This window comes from Melospiza melodia, chromosome 3 (assembly GCF_035770615.1).
Source record: "Melospiza melodia melodia isolate bMelMel2 chromosome 3, bMelMel2.pri, whole genome shotgun sequence".
NCBI lineage: Eukaryota > Metazoa > Chordata > Aves > Passeriformes > Passerellidae > Melospiza > Melospiza melodia.
The window spans coordinates 32,025,130-32,040,707 of NC_086196.1; the positions used below are offsets into that span (position 1 = coordinate 32,025,130).

At 42.5% G+C, this 15,578-nt stretch overlaps 1 protein-coding gene across 1 annotated transcript in view; it reads left to right on the forward strand.

Annotated features, from left to right (window-relative positions):
* Positions 1-1,138: 1,138 nt before the first annotated feature.
* The window catches only part of TMEM200A (transmembrane protein 200A), a 51,974-nt gene continuing 37,534 nt past the window's right edge, over positions 1,139-15,578 (forward strand). The window contains exon 1 of the mRNA XM_063151165.1: positions 1,139-1,343. The gene's annotated coding sequence lies outside the window, so the exon portion shown is untranslated. The remainder of the gene's footprint in view (positions 1,344-15,578) is intronic.

The following is a 15,578-nucleotide window of genomic DNA, read 5'->3' on the forward strand; positions in this document are numbered from 1 at the left end:
TCACCTTTGCAGTCCCTGGCTGTACACGAGGGTTGGGCGGTCGGCACCAAAAGAAACTCCCCAAAATAAGCATAAAAATGAAAAGCTGAATCACAAAATGTAATTGCACACGAGGTAAAGAGCCCCCACATTGCGGTGAATCACTCTGCGCTCCCACGGTTTCCGTCCGGCTCTCACACGGGGTCAGGGAAGGCGAGCACCCGGCCCCACACACGGAGGGTCCCCGCTGCGCTCTGCACCCTCAGGACAGACGGACCCCGCAGGGAAAGGCCGATTCCCGCCCCAGACGACGCCGTGACCGGCACCCCCGCGCTCTCCTCCCGCGCCGCCGCCCCCGGTGACTCCTCCCTCCTCCCTCACGGCCGCGGCCCCGGAGCCCGGCGGGGCGGAACCGGGCGCGATACAAATCCGCCGCTCCGGCGGGGCTGCGGGCAGAGCAGCGCGGGAGGTCCCGCAGAGGAGGCGCTCCGGCCGGCTGCTCCCGGCAGGAGCGGGGCGCGGCTGCCTGCGCTCCCCCTCGGGGAGCCGGCAAACTTCCCCGGGGGCGGGCGGGAGAGAAGGAGCCGCGTCCCGGTCCAGCAGCTCAGTCCGCCCCTTTCCGCGGCTGCCGTCCTGTCCCGGCGCTGCTTGCGGCCAGACTTGCCTAGCGCCCGCGGGGCTGGTCCGGGCTGCCTCCCGTCGCCGCGACCGGCGAGCGGGCTGCCCGCCTCCGCCTCGTCCCGTGGGGAGCGGAGAGAAACCAGGGGGCCGTTTCCATAGAGATGGGGCCGGAGTGAAACTTTGCTGCGGGCGGCAGGCGAGGGCCGAACCCGGGCGGCGCTGAGCTGGGCGGCTGAGAGCGGGGTCCGTCCCCTTCCACCTCCCCCGCAGCGCCGCCGGGGGCGAGCGCCGCCCGGGCACCCTGCAGAGGAGCCGGGAAAGTTTTGCTCCGCGGAGCCGCCACCCGCCCACGCCCCCCTGGGCGGCTGCTTGGCGGCCGTTCCCCCGCGGCGGCTCCCGCGGAGCGCTGCTATGGCACCCGCCCGTCGCCGCGGGGCGAGCAGGGGGAGGCCGCCTCCGGCTGGCCCTGCGCTGGCGGCGGGGGGGTGCCCAGCCCCCGGGCGGCGGGCGTCCTCCTCCGGCCGGCACTGACCGCCCCGGCCCCGCTCCTGCCTGCTCGCCATGCCTGCCCCCGCCCGCCTCCCGCCGAGCACGGTGCCGGGGAAGGGCGAGGGGAGCCGCCGCCCTGTCACTCCCTGAGCCAGCCACCGCCTCACCGGAGAAGCCCCGTGTCTGACGGGCTCGGCGCAGCTCCGCTGCTCGCTGCGCCGGGAGGGCTGCGGGCACCTCGCACCTCCCCACAGGTAAGCGGCGAGGCGAGGGGGGTGTGAGTCTGGTCGGGGTCTACCCCTCGTCTCCGAACTTCAGCCCGCCCGGAGCCGTCACCTCTCCTCGGGAGTGCAGGGGCTGCGCCCTGCGCCTTCCTGCCGGCGGTGCGGGGGGACGCGCCCCTGCCCTCGGCGGTGAGGGGCAGAGGGAGCGGCGCCGGTGGGTGGTTCGGTGGGTTTTTCCCTGCCAGAAATGGACTTTCTGCCTCCCGAACGGAGCGGGCTGGCGTGCCGGCGGCCGCCGCGCTCCGCGCAGCTGCTACACACCCTCTTTTGTCTGAGCTGGGTCCGAAATACTTTAGTGCTGCCGTCGCCTGCCCCGCCGGTCGGGATCCCGGCTCGGCGCTGCCCCGCCGCGGGCTGCCCCCGGGCTGAGCCCCCGTGCCCCTCCCCACCCGGCGAGTTGCCCCACTGCCTTTATTTTCACGGGAGCTGGGCTTTCCTTAACCTTTGTTTGCGGGGAAAATGGTGGTGTGCTGGTTATCTGAATGGATGAGACAGATGGGGATGACAAGGGGGTTGCCTTATTCCCTTGCGTGCGAATGTAACTCAGTGCTAAATAAAACGCTCACCGGGTAGACATAATCTTACTGGTGAGGCAGACTTTGAAACAAAAGTGCTGCGAACAGCTCGGGTACATGGCAGATATTCCTGATATCCTACTAACATAAACATTAGTTAGTGTTTGCGCTTGAATTCAATACATGAGCAGCTGTTGCGCCGATCTGGAATTGCAGTAGCTGTATCTACTTGACGCTTAATAGTCTTTTGTACGAAGTAGTTATGAAAAATAATACGGGTTTTATTGTTCAAAGGCGAAAGTACCCAGACAAAAGTATTCCTTTAGTGTTGCATTCTGTGTAACGTGAACTACAAAATAACCTGTAGCGATGTAGTGGACTTGCACTTCATAATGCTCTTAGGACATGAGGACTCTATTGCTCAATAAAATTCTGTCAGCAAAGGTTTCTCTGGCTTTTCTTGATGCTAGATCAATACACTAGCAACTACTCTGTTATTTTTCTCTAAGTAGGTGGTGCATACAATACATACAATGGTGTGATGGAGACCCAGTGTCCAGATAGGAAGAAGCAGTGGTTTTTTTTTTTTCCCTCCCTTTCTTATAGTAGTTTTGGTGCTGCCTTGTAGAAAGTGTGAAAAAAACCCCCAACATTTACACTGGAAAAATGTTATTTCCATTGTATGTAACTGAAGTTCCGTAATGATGAAGCTAAAGGGTCATTCAGGTTTGGAATGGTTTAGTGTACTTTTGTTGCCAGGAAATGTACTTCTAGATAAATACTTGTTAGAAGACAATTTTAAGGTAATTTTTGGTAATTCAAAACATGAGTTGCAATTAGGTGTTTTGTCCTGAAAATAGAAAAACACACTCATGGATAAAGATATGAGGTACTTAACTAGTAATTTGGGAAGTAAAATCATATATAATTTATATTTTGTTGGCATAGAAACATTTTATTTGTTGCTCCTTGGTTGGATTGCAACAATGATCCAGATGAAAATTGGACTACTGATGCAGTCGTTCAGCACAGTAGAATTATTTTGTTTGATGTACAAAAATGTTTTGCTCAATATAACCTCACTGGAATTCATTTTTATTGAAGCTTTGTAATCAGATTATAAAAAGTGGGCTGTTGGAATCTAATCCTGTGAAGTACGGACTAAGCAAGCCCTGCTCTGACAAAGCACTGAAAAGTTTGCTCACTCTCAAGCAGGTATGCAGTTCCAGCTTCGTCCCTAATGATCACCCAAGGTCTGAGTTTGTTGCATGTGGCAGCAGGTCCTGGTAGCTTCCGTGAAACTCTTCATTGTCCTAACTGCACTGCTGGACCTTCCCTGGACCAAGCCCTCTCTGCGTGTTCTGCCTCTACTTCCCTGAATGCTGGATCTACAACACAAAATACCGGTGCTGTGTGCAGGTGCTCACCTCAGCCACATCTCATGGGTTGTTTATTCTCTGTTGGCTATCATCTCTCAGGGGCGAAAGGGGAAAATACAAAGTGAAAATTGGTTAAGGAGTGAAGTACATCAATGCAACAGCAGGAGGAGACTGCTACTTCTTGTGTTTTGTTCAGTAGATTTTAGGAGCCAGAAGTCTGAAGTGCTGAAAAATCAGTGAAACTCCCACTAAAATTACTGAAACCAGACAGAGTTATGATATAAAATGTATTAAGCTTGTTGTCATGAATAGTTACTCATTTTTATAAAATTAACGATAGGGTCCTCAGTCTTGTCTGTAATAGTGGTAGAGATTGTAGTAGAAGGGGAACTTTGTGTCCTAGCTAGTGATGATGCTTCAGTTTGATTTGGTGCCACTGCTCTTTATAAACAACAGATCAGTTACTTGTAATCTCTATGTTTGATCTCATGATACTGGAACAAAGAGGCAGTTACAAATTAGAGTTGGAGAGTTATGTAGGAAGATGTGAAACATAAAGACATAGGTGTCTTATGCCAGTTTAGACATCTTAAGGTGTTTCAGACCTCTGTATGAGGCTGGTAAACAGAGTCTAAGGAGAGCACCTCTGGAAAGGCAGCTGACAGCCCTGTAGAATGCTATTATTTGTATTGCAGGTCCATGGTAAAAGCCTTTAAGAAGAGCAATCTATTCTCAGAAATCTTGTAAAAAATTCTGATGCTGCCTTATGATGGATATGGGAAGAAATCCCTTGCTGTCAGGATTTAGGGAGGTCCATTCTCAGGTGCCTATTTATCAGTAGAATCTTTTTATTGCTTCCTGTGCTTCTGTCTGTCTGAGTAACTCAAAGGTGCTAATAAATAGTTGAGGAGTAAAAAATCTTTTTAGAGGAGTTGCATATACTCTCCAAACCTACTAGAAGTAAATGGAAATTGCAAGTAGTGCTTGAGTTTGTGCTGTAGTTTTAGTTAGCACATTAGTTGTACAACAAAAACACTGTAAGGAAAAGTTTCTGGTTTTCTTCTTTAGTGGGTAAAGCATAAGAACCTACTTACCCAGGGATTGTGTGGGTTAAGTGGACTGTTGACTGCATGGAAGGGTGAAATGCTGACAACATAATTGAATTAAACTACTGAGCAGATGTTTTAAACTGCTGTTGCTCTGCCCACTAGTTTTACTAGCTCCTCAGTGTCCACTCTTTGTGGGGTATGAGAATAAGCACTGTTCTAAATTTTCATGCTGAGGCTTCAGTCTAGCTCTAAACCAAGATGTTACTCTATTCCATCATTACCTATTTCCACATCAGACAATTCAGTATGAGGTGAATATATATATATATGTAACTGTTCTTCAAATAGGTGAATCTTGCCAGAGGGAGCCCAAGTGACCTGATGACAGAACTTAGTACTGAAATGCTGATATTATATTGATCTCTTAGTGTAAATGAAATTACATTTTCCTTACTGAACTTTCCTACATGATCAGGGATTTTAAACTACATGATTCATAGATGCCTTTTAAAAATCAAGTTTTTCCTTTTTTTTGCACAGCTAACCAAATGGGATGGATAACCTGTAGTACAGAGCTACTTGAAGCCTTTTATCTGCAGCAGGAGCAGAACATTCTTGTGGTGGTTTTAAAATTATTCTATGTCCTGAAGACCTGAGAAGGAAGGATGTTTATCCTCAGTCATTTCCTATATCCATCAGTGTTTCTAGTTGGGGAAAGTTATTATTCCTTTTTCTGCATGTTTTAGTACCTAAAAAAGTGTGACAGCGAGGTGCAAAGCCACCTAACCAAAACTAGGCATCTGAGGAGCATTGCAAAGAGATGTAATGATACAGCAGAGATTTTCAGGAAAAACAGACTTGTGGAAAATAAAGCAATAAACTACCTTTTTGTGTATAAAGATTCTGAAAGGTCTTATGGGAAATGTAAATGGTTTTCAGTTTACTATCTTGTCTTACTATATCAACATCTTATCATTTATATACTACTGGAATTGTTCCTTCTGTTGGAAGTCTGGCCATTTTCCTCCAATTGAAATAAGTAGAAATGAAGGAGATATTTCTCTAAATTGTCTTCTGATTTTTCCTCATTGAGCTGAATGATGAAGCTCTTACTGAATCAGGAAAAACAAGATTTTGTCACTTTAATGGAGAATGCTTTAGATGCACTCAATAATAATCTCAAGAGATGTAAAATATAGCATAGGTGACTTTTCATAGGAACTAAAGATGAAGAAACAAAGAGGGAGAATCCCTTTTTATATGAGTTTGTTTTTTCTAGTTGGTGTTTCACAGATACAGTTGGGCTGAGCATCCCAGTGTTGTGGTTTTAAAACGCATCGATGAAAAGTGATGAAATTTGAGTCACTTGAAACTACATTCATGCTGACTGTGAAATGGGAAGGACATTTTTGACAAAGCATTGGTACAGTTGGATGCTAATAGCCTACCATTTCTGACAATTGGTTAGTTTCACTAAATTCTTTAAGTAGTAGAGGTTTGGGCTTTGATACCTATAAATCTGTAGCATTAGCTCAGAGAGTGAATGTGATATCAAACCAAGTTTTTTAGAGCTTTTCAATAGTAGTCATACTTCTTTTTTCTAATAAAGGGAAAATTCCAAAAGTAATTTTCTGTTGATTTAAACTACCATAAAAGCACATTAATTAGAAGCCTGTGATAAATGTCACTTAGATTGTTGAATTTGGTGTCATAGTGGTCACAGTAATAAAGAGTTTTTTCACATTCTCCATCTGAATGTGTCTGAATAAATCGCTCTGCTTATCTGTAATCAGTTGCACATTGTTGAAGAATGTGTTTCTATCTAGTTAATTTTACCACTTCCATTTTGTTATGTATTAAATGAGGAAAAAGTGCTATTATATGTCCATCCATCTGGTGTAAAATTGTTGCTCAAAATCCTGACGTTTTCTTTCCTTTGGGTAATTCAAAGTAACAAAGGCATATCACATTTTATGTGACGTACGTGTGAGATGTGCAACTTCATTCCTTCATAAGGAGGGATGGAAGCAGCCTTGTGTGTTGGGACAGCATTTCACTGCAGCAAACAAGCCTTCCCAAGGGCTGTTCCTTGGATCACACAGGCTGTACATAACAGCTGCTCTAGCTGCTGTCTTTTGCATGATCTTGTGCTAGACAGACTTGGTGCCTAAGGTGTGAGGCAGCCCTTTGATTGGAAAAAGGGACACACTCTGCAAGTGTGCTTTCTTGACGTGGATGTCGTGGTGGGATCAACGGAATAAACCTGATACAGCTTGAGATTTGGCAGAGGTCTGCTTCTTGCTATAAATTATTGTGTATTTAACAGTTGGCCTGTTTCACCTGAGGTGTGACTTATTTTTGTAGGAAGAAGTTAGATGACAGAAAACAGACCAAAAAGACCCAAGGAAGAAAGCAGGAGCAGGAGAATGGAAGCGGGAGCAAAGAGCAAAACACAAAATGGAAATATTGAAGATAGGAAAAATATGAAGGAAGACAAAGGATGAGATACAGTAAATTCCTAAAGAGAAATTATGCCACATGCAGTGTTATAAATGGAAAGAAACTCGAATAATGGAGATTAGAATAAAAGTAAGAATAAAATATGTGGTGGTACTTCTTTTTTTAAGCATCTCATGGAAAATCAGACTGGAAAATGGAGAAATTAATTCTTGTCTCACTGAGATGCATTTTAAATGAACTGTCTTTGTTGGGTAGTAGGTAAACTGTTCTGCAGAAATGATGTTAAACACTTCTTCCAGAAGATACGCTGTAAGTAAATCAGTTCAGACATAAGAAAGGAAAGGGAGCTAAGAAGGATAGTTTGCTTACAAAGATAGAAACTGCATTTTAAAATGCTTGAAAGTTAGGTGAACTGTTGTTTTCATTTCCAAGCAGACTAATACTCTAAACTCCAAGTTATCATCATGTTGATCTAGGTAATTTGTCATTATCTCTCAGAAGACCAGTGACCACACTAAGCACATGAGAACATCCTTCAAATGCTGGATAATTAACTGGTATTTATTGTGAATACTTAGCTACCCTACTTGCACAGATTTTTCTTTTTGATATGTTTTGGCTGTATCTGTGTCAAGAAACTAATTAAACCAAGACATGTTTTGAGGTCAGCTACAGTGGTCTGGCTCAGTGTGGGTGTTAAACTGTCTTTCAGATGGTCATGTCCAAATTAACTGTTTAGAAAGAGCTTCTGCACTGAACCAGTGCCTGAGAGTGTGCTGGCTGACCTTGACCACAAATGTCCCTGGCATCCTTGTGGTAGTGTGAAAGAGACATGGTGGGTCCCTGAGCCCATGCCTAGGGACACCAGCCAGCACGAGATCCACTACTTGACAGAATGTTTTTCCATCTCAGCCGGAACTATCTTACTACAATGATCCCAATGTGCACAGATTTTAAATAGAAATAGTGTGCTGAAAGCTATAATTGGAAGACACTGTCTGCTTTAATTATGTTAAAAGAAATCTGATGTCACTTTGCTATCACACTAGTAACTTCAGTAATATGGAGAATGGAATTTGGAGCACTGCTTGGATACGCAGAATTTGTGGACGTAGTGGAACAACATACTGGGACACCAAGAGGGTGGCCACCTTGTGGCAAAGAAGGCCAACAGAATCTTGGGATGCATTAGGAAGAGCACTGCCAGCAGGACAAGGGCGGCCACAAGGGGGAATGAAACTAGGATGATCATGAAGTACGTGAATGAGGCTAGTTGGCCAGTGATGATGAGTAGGTGTTCTAGTGGCTGGCTGCCTGCTCAGGTTAGAACGAGGACGTTAGCAGCTACTCAGCTCTGGTGAGGCCTAGTGGGGAGTTCTGGGCTCCTCAGTACGGGAGAGACATGGAGCCCCTGGAGCATGTCCAGCTGTGAGGATGGCTGGGGGACTGGAGCATCTCTCTTTTGAAAAAAGGCTGAGGTCGCTGGGCCTGTTCAGCCTTGAGAAGAGGTGACTGGGAGGGGTCCTCATCAATGTGTATGAATATCTGAAGGGTGGTGGCAAGAGGATGGAACCAGGCTCTGCTTGGTGCTGCAAACCGCTAGGGTGAGAGGCAGTGGACAGAAACTGATGCACGGGAAATTCCAGCTGAATACGAGAAAGAATTACTTTACTGTGTGCTGGAGTGGATTGCCTGGAGAGGGTGTGGAGTCTCCCTCACTAGAGATACTGAAGAACTGTCTGGACACGATCCTATGCCATGTTCTCCTGCTTGAGAAAGGAGGTTGTACCAGATGACCTACTGTGGTCACTTCCAACTTGATGATACTGTGACCATATTCCCAAATGGATTACAAGAGATTGCCAAACAAGCACAAAACTTACAAAATAAACATCTTGCTGTCAGTTTCTTAATGTCACATTTATTTACCTGGTAATAATAGTCTGTACAAAACTGGCTAGCAGATATTAATAATAAACATCCAGAGGCCTAACATACTCTTCTTGGAAAGTCCTATCTTGCCTATTAATACAGTGTATAGACTTTAGAGCAGTAGAATCACTTTGCATTAATTCAGTGCCAAAGTGCTTTCCCCAAACCCTTCCTATGACCCCTACAAAGTATTTGCTTTGCTCTTTGCCAGGAAGACATTTCTTCTCAAATTACTTTGCAGACACCTATTCTGAATTTATTGCCATTCTTTTGCTAATTCAATATTGTTCTCCTAGGACGTGGCCTCATTAACTGGTGCCCACGGTGGAATATCTGCATACATTGCTGGAACATAGTTCAATAGACTATATTATATTAGAAAGACACGGGTCCAATCCAAGCCTGCAACCAGTATGCATACCAATTAAATTACATGCAGAAGCGTTTACTGATTAAGGACAAGCGGTGCTGTGATTTGCAGAGTGCCAGTTTGTAATGTTTTTATTGTTATACTGGCTGTACAGTTGAAATGGTAATGAAAAGAGGTTATCGCTGAGACCATAGTTCTTTTTTATTTAAGTTCTTAATCTTGTGAACATTTAAATTCAGGTGGATTGTTGGTTGGTTCGTTGATTGGTTGGTTGGTTGGTTTTAACCTGTGAAATTCGGAGATTATGACTAGATGGCATTACATATATTACATAATTTCTATAAAAAATGTACCATTATCAGAGAATCAGATTTAGTCTATGAGAGGCTGGGCCCAGATGAAGTAGAATAGCTTTCTGGTAATGTTTTGTTGTGCAGCTTTTATAGCATGCTGTGTGATTATAGCTTAGTAAAAAATTCTCCACTGAAAGAGTTGTCATGCATTGGAACAGGCTGCCAGGGGAAGTGGTTGAGTCACCATTCCTGGAGGTACTTAAAAAGCATGTTAATGTGTCATGTAGAAACATGGTCTAGTGGTGGACTTGGAAATCAGCGCTAAGGTAATGGTTGGACTCACAATCTCTGCAGTCTTCTCCAGTCTAAATGATTCTATGACTTCATGACATGTGACCATCGTAGCTTTTCCTACTTTCTCCAAAGAATTTTGGGAGTACCTAATCTTTGCTTTTACAACCATTTTTATCAGTGTGCATGTTACCAAGTATTTACCTCATTTTAAGGAAGGCAAACTCCAAAGGAAGAACATGGAGCTGAAAGTAATCTGTGAGCTTTAGTCTCTGCAGTCCTTCCTTCCAGAGTTTAGATCTGGACTCGGGAAAACTCTTTATCTGTTTTATAAAATATTCTAATTGTTACTAGCCAAAGTGTTATTGTGAGTAGGATTTGTCATCTTAGTTTTCAGGTTTGTGCTTACGAGGTAATTTTCAGCTGAGAATATCGGGTGCTTGGGAAATGGTCTAACACATTTCTTAAAACTCCTTAAAAAGCCAAGATCAGTGTCACCCTCAGGTTAAATATGGCTTTGTTAAACCTTGTGACTGAAGAGATGAGCTTCAGAATTCAATTCTGAGCTTTTTTCCTAATGTAGTTATTCTCACAGTTGAAGAAGCATTTACTGGGGAAATGAGGAGGAAAAAGAAGAAGGAAAATACAAAAGGTCTGCTGCAGCAGACTATGAATTCAGATGGGGAAAGTGAGAGAGTCTGGTTAAACCAGCCTGAAATTCAGAAGGCCCCTGGAGAGGGTGCTGATGTTATGGAAATTTGGATTGGAAGACTTTTCTGATGACTCATGTGCTCTGAAATTAGTTGAGAATGTTGCCCTTCCAACAGTAAGGCTGTGCTTGGGAATACCCATATTTCCAAAAGCATATGGCTGAAAGTCTTCTAGAGCTCAGAGGCTTGTGGTTTCTAAGGTTAGACCTAAAGCTTGGATGTCTGAGTAATGTTCATCATGTGGGTTCTTTGATTGCTGTGTATTAGTAGTCTCATTGTTGTGCTTAATCACCTACATTTGATTCACTTACAGGCATTCAGTAGCTGTGTGCTGTAGCAGAAAACTCAAACAAACTGGCACAGTTTATTATACTTTGGTAAAAAATTGTAGGTAAACAACTGTAGGTGAATTTTATTCCTTTACAATTGCAGGACCATGAATATAATGGTACTAGGAAGGCAGAATGTAGATAGATGGATAGGTCAGTAGTACAGCAACAACCACAAACATCAATTATTCTATAGCGACAAGACTATAATTTTTGCAAATAATATACTTAGGTAGTAGGGAGGCTCTTATTTGAGTGACTGGAAGAAGTGGGTCTTATGTAGTGTGGCTAGAAGTATGTGTGGCATTAATATCATAACACTGCTTTCCTTCATGTCTTTCAGTAAATCCACAAGGAATTATGAGGCCAGGTGTTTGCATTTACCAAGACTGGCAATTTAGAAGAGAAAAAACATGGTAGGAATAATGCTTAGGTCTTCAGCAGTGACAGCAGAGGCTTTGTCAGAGCAGAAGGGCCTTAGAAAGGGGTCTGATCTGTTATGCCTGCTGTTCTCCAGAGGTTTGTAGCTTTAGAACTCTTTGCAAACACTCAACTTAAAACTTCTCTTTAACAACTGCATTGCTCTGAAAGATTGTCCTTAGCATGGTCATATATGGTCATATGCATGTTTGTACTGCTTCTTATCTTCCTTTTCACCTTGTTTCTGCCTTTTAGACTGTGAGGTACTGTGGCTGATGTGCTGTGGGTAGTGCATCCTGGGATGTGTTCCAGCCATGCTCCAGCGTACACACGCTGATTCACAGTATGGAAGGTAGACAGAGGGTCTGCAGGATCAGAGCTTGCTAAGACAAGCATGAGGTTTTCAAGATTTTTTATTTAGATCTTGAGGCACTTTGTTTTTTCAAAAGCTGAGATTTTGAGCACGTAATCACGTGGAGGTACTGGCCAGGTTTCTACAATTCCTGTGCCTAAAATTTCATCTTGATAGGAAATCACCTTCTCAGACAGCACCATCAATGAGAGGATGAGACAGAAAATGTCAGCTGATCTTACTGTACACATTTCTTACTGTTTTAGATACTGTGAGGTTTTCCTTAAAAATGGAGGTCAAAACAATAGAAATGGCTGAAAAAGTGTTTAAAATTACTTTCACGTATGTCACATGTAAAACCATGTGGCTGTGATTTAACAAGCTCATTGTGTGCAAAAGCTAGGGGATGACTATTGCTGAGCATAACTTGCTTTAAACAGATTTTTCAGAAGGATTATCAGTCATTATGATCAGACTGTAAAAACAGAAAATATGAGCTGCAGCAGAGATCTGAAAAACAGACAGAAAAATGATCCTGGATTCCATCAAAACCCAAAAGATTATACAACTTCATGTTACAGCTTTGGGAGAATGATAAAATTGAAGTTGATGAATGGCTTCTGTTAATAATTTTGTATTTGGCTTGTGTTTCAGTTTTCAGGATACTTTATTGTCAAACTTTTTTATTGCTCATTCTTGATATGGATTTTGTTTGTTTTTACAGAGACAGACTGCATATTTATAGTGCAGTAACTCTCCACATTCTGTCTGGATAGCTCTTGAAGAAGGAGCATGGAAAAAGCATGGCTGTGTAGACAAGATAGTATTGCATTATTTGAATGATTGTCTGAATCTAATATGGCTCTTCTGGCTGACATGATAGTAATTTCTGTTTTCCTCAAGCAAACCTGCCTTTTCCATGTATGAGTGTGTATGTATGTTTGTGTGTGGGTGTGTGTATATATATCTATCTATATCTACATATCTATCTATATCTGTATCTTGGGAGAAGACTGGGGAATTTCTGCAAGTATTGCTCCTCTCTTCATTAAAAAAAATAAAACCAGGTAGTGGATTTGCTTCATATGGAGCCCTATAGGCCCTACTTTTTTTTGTTTGCTTCAAAGAATAATTGAAGAAGCGCCTTAATGCTGTAGCCCTACTTTATGATGTGAACACAAGCCACTCCTTTATTGTATTGATGTAAACAAGATAACCAGAGTGTGGTAAAACATGTAACAATCTCCTGGACATGGTGTTAGGTGTAAGGTGTGTGAAACAGTACTTTAAATCCTTCAGATTTTTTTGTGTCCATGCAAATCTTTCTCCTCTCTTTGTAGTGTAGGAGATCCATCCTATTTTAATTTGCTTCACTTCTCCTCTTTTGCTTTTTCCTGCTTCAGAGCAGCAAATGCTTCAGGAATCAAATGGTAATTCAGCTTTGCTTATATCTAAGGTGCATAGGGTGCATATATCTAGGAGCTGCATACTGAACTACTGAATTACTCCTTCAAAGCTAAATTTTAGAGTTGTATAAATTAAACAGGTCAGCAAAGATGCAAGAATTTGGATTCCCTGCTATTGGTATATTTTGTATCAGCATAAATCCTCAATTTTAATGAAAGTTTTAATATATATCATAAAACTGGTGGAGAGTTAGATATTACTGATTGAGTATTGGATACTGACAGTCAAAAATGGTCTTTTCCTGCTGTGAGCTGAGGAACACTAAAAAGATTGAATTATTCTTGTTTGGTTACTGTTGCTCTGGTAGTGTCTTGAGATCCTGGCTATGTGAAGTCATAGGCAGATTTCTTATGTATTTCAAAAAGGTTAGGATGTCATTCAATATGTTAGGTAGTCTTGAGTCTAGTGCTGGTTCCTACATGGCCCAAAAATGTCAAAAATATTTTCTGTGAATTATGCCTTTATTACACGAGCGAGCCAAAACAGCTCTCAGCAGCTAGAAGTGTTTTAGTTCAAAGCCATGACAATCAATTTTTGCTAATAAGCTGCCATCCTGGGAAACCCCTAAAGCCTTCCAGAATGTGCTTTCTGCAAAGATGACACTCTTGTTTATCTAAGCCATGATAAGGTGATATTTTTGTGTTGTTATTGTCTTAATGTCCCTGAACAAATGCTTTTATCAGCTGGATTTTAAAATGTCTCTGTTCAAAATTTCTAAATGATACGAGTAACATGCCTGAAGTAGAATGAACTTTGGAAGTTCAGATATGGAAGGAGAGATTTTTTTTTCATCTAGTTTCTTTTATTATAATAGAATATTATGAACCACATGATAGGTTAATTAAGTTAATCAAGATATTAAGAAGATGTGTAGTTTTCTTATTAGTGATATTCAAACTCTTAATGGCAACATAATGGGGAAGATGTCTCTTCTAGTGCAGAAGAAACACTTTCTAGAAAACTTTCAGAAATGTCTTAACACAGGAAAGGAATACTTTCTGTGGCCAGTAAATTTCAGGACATCACATTTTCATTCCTCCCCCCAAAAAAGACCATTCATGAAAACCCATATATCTCATTTCAAAAATAGTAGTAAAATTCAGTAACCTTTACATATCTATGTGCTTTAGCAGTTAAGATTTGCATTATAGGAAGGGTTATACAGATGGGTTGAGAACTTGCTTTCTTCCTTAGGATTCTGCAACCCCATTTCCTGGGGTTGGAAATGCTAATTTTCTGTGATCTCACTTGCTGCTTTGTATGACATAAGGTTGTGGGAGTAAGAGGTCTATGCCTAATAAAGTTCTTCTCAGAATACACTCTGATAGCTATTGGCTGCATTTTGGGGAAAAGCTATTAAGTTCTTTCATCTACTCAGCAGTATTCATTGATCCAGAAAAAAACCCTTCCTCCGAGGTTCACATGTGAAAAGAAGCGACTGAGTGTGCACGCTTCCATTGACACACAGTCACTGGGGACTGAACTGCCAGGCTGAGATCTTCATTTGCTCTGCCACAGGTCAGAGTTCCAGCAGCTGCCAAGGCAAATTTGTGCTTGCTGTGAATATTGGTGTTCGTGATTCATTAGGCTTAAAGTGTCTTGTATGGGAAGGGATAAGAGCAGCCAGTTGCTAAAGTGGTGTAAAAGCTGTTGCATTCCTGTGCTGGACGGTTTGTACTGCTGCTGTAATTGAAATATCAGTATTCAAAATAGTCTGTAGTGTATTTCTGAGCTGTTTCACTCACAGAGTTGTACACCTGAAATTTATGCAACAGTATCTACAAATAATGTATTCAGATTGCAGTTGTGACAGGCAAATCTTGTCAATGAGGGGTTTGTTCCTGGCTTTGCCAGAGTTGGTCTGTGACATTGGACAGCTTGTCTGACCCTGCCTTCCCAGAAATGCACAGGAACCTTGTTCCCATGTTATTTTCATCCCTTTGGAGAATATGATCTTTAATGTGTTTTCCTTCAGTTTGCCTGGCTGCAAAATAGAGATATTTCTGTAGGAAGTATGCCATTCTTACACACCCATGAGGATTTTTTGAGACATTTGAATGACAGGTGCTATGCAATATCAAATCAGTATTACATACCGTGAGTGGAAAGAGCCCTGTGAATGTTGGTACCTGAGCAGAGTCATTAATCCAAAAAGACATCATGCACCAAAATGTATTGGAAATCAAAATATTGAAACTGCAAATAAAATAACAATTGAAATTGGAAACATTTCTAACAGTGAAAAGAATGAATTTAAGTATCTTCTAAGAGCCAAGTTGTGTCTATTAAAATCAAGACTATCTTTCTGAAATAAGTAAATCGTGGAGGAGTTACAGACTTGATACAGAAATCAGAACTGAATATCCTTGCTTATGTATGCAGAAGAAAATGATCTTTTCTGGCCTAAAATATCCATGCATATACATATTTTTTTTTGGCCGAACAGTCAGTCATAAGTTTGTGGCTAAACAGTGCTTTTCTCTAGAGGGATTTAAATTCCATCAAACATATTATTATGAACTGTTTAATGTAAGCTTGTTATATAGACAAACATAATGGCTCAGCTGTTTACTCTAGGCAGCTCTCTCCAACTGTATGGATAAACACATGTTGGAGATACTGCAGTTCTCCAGCATGC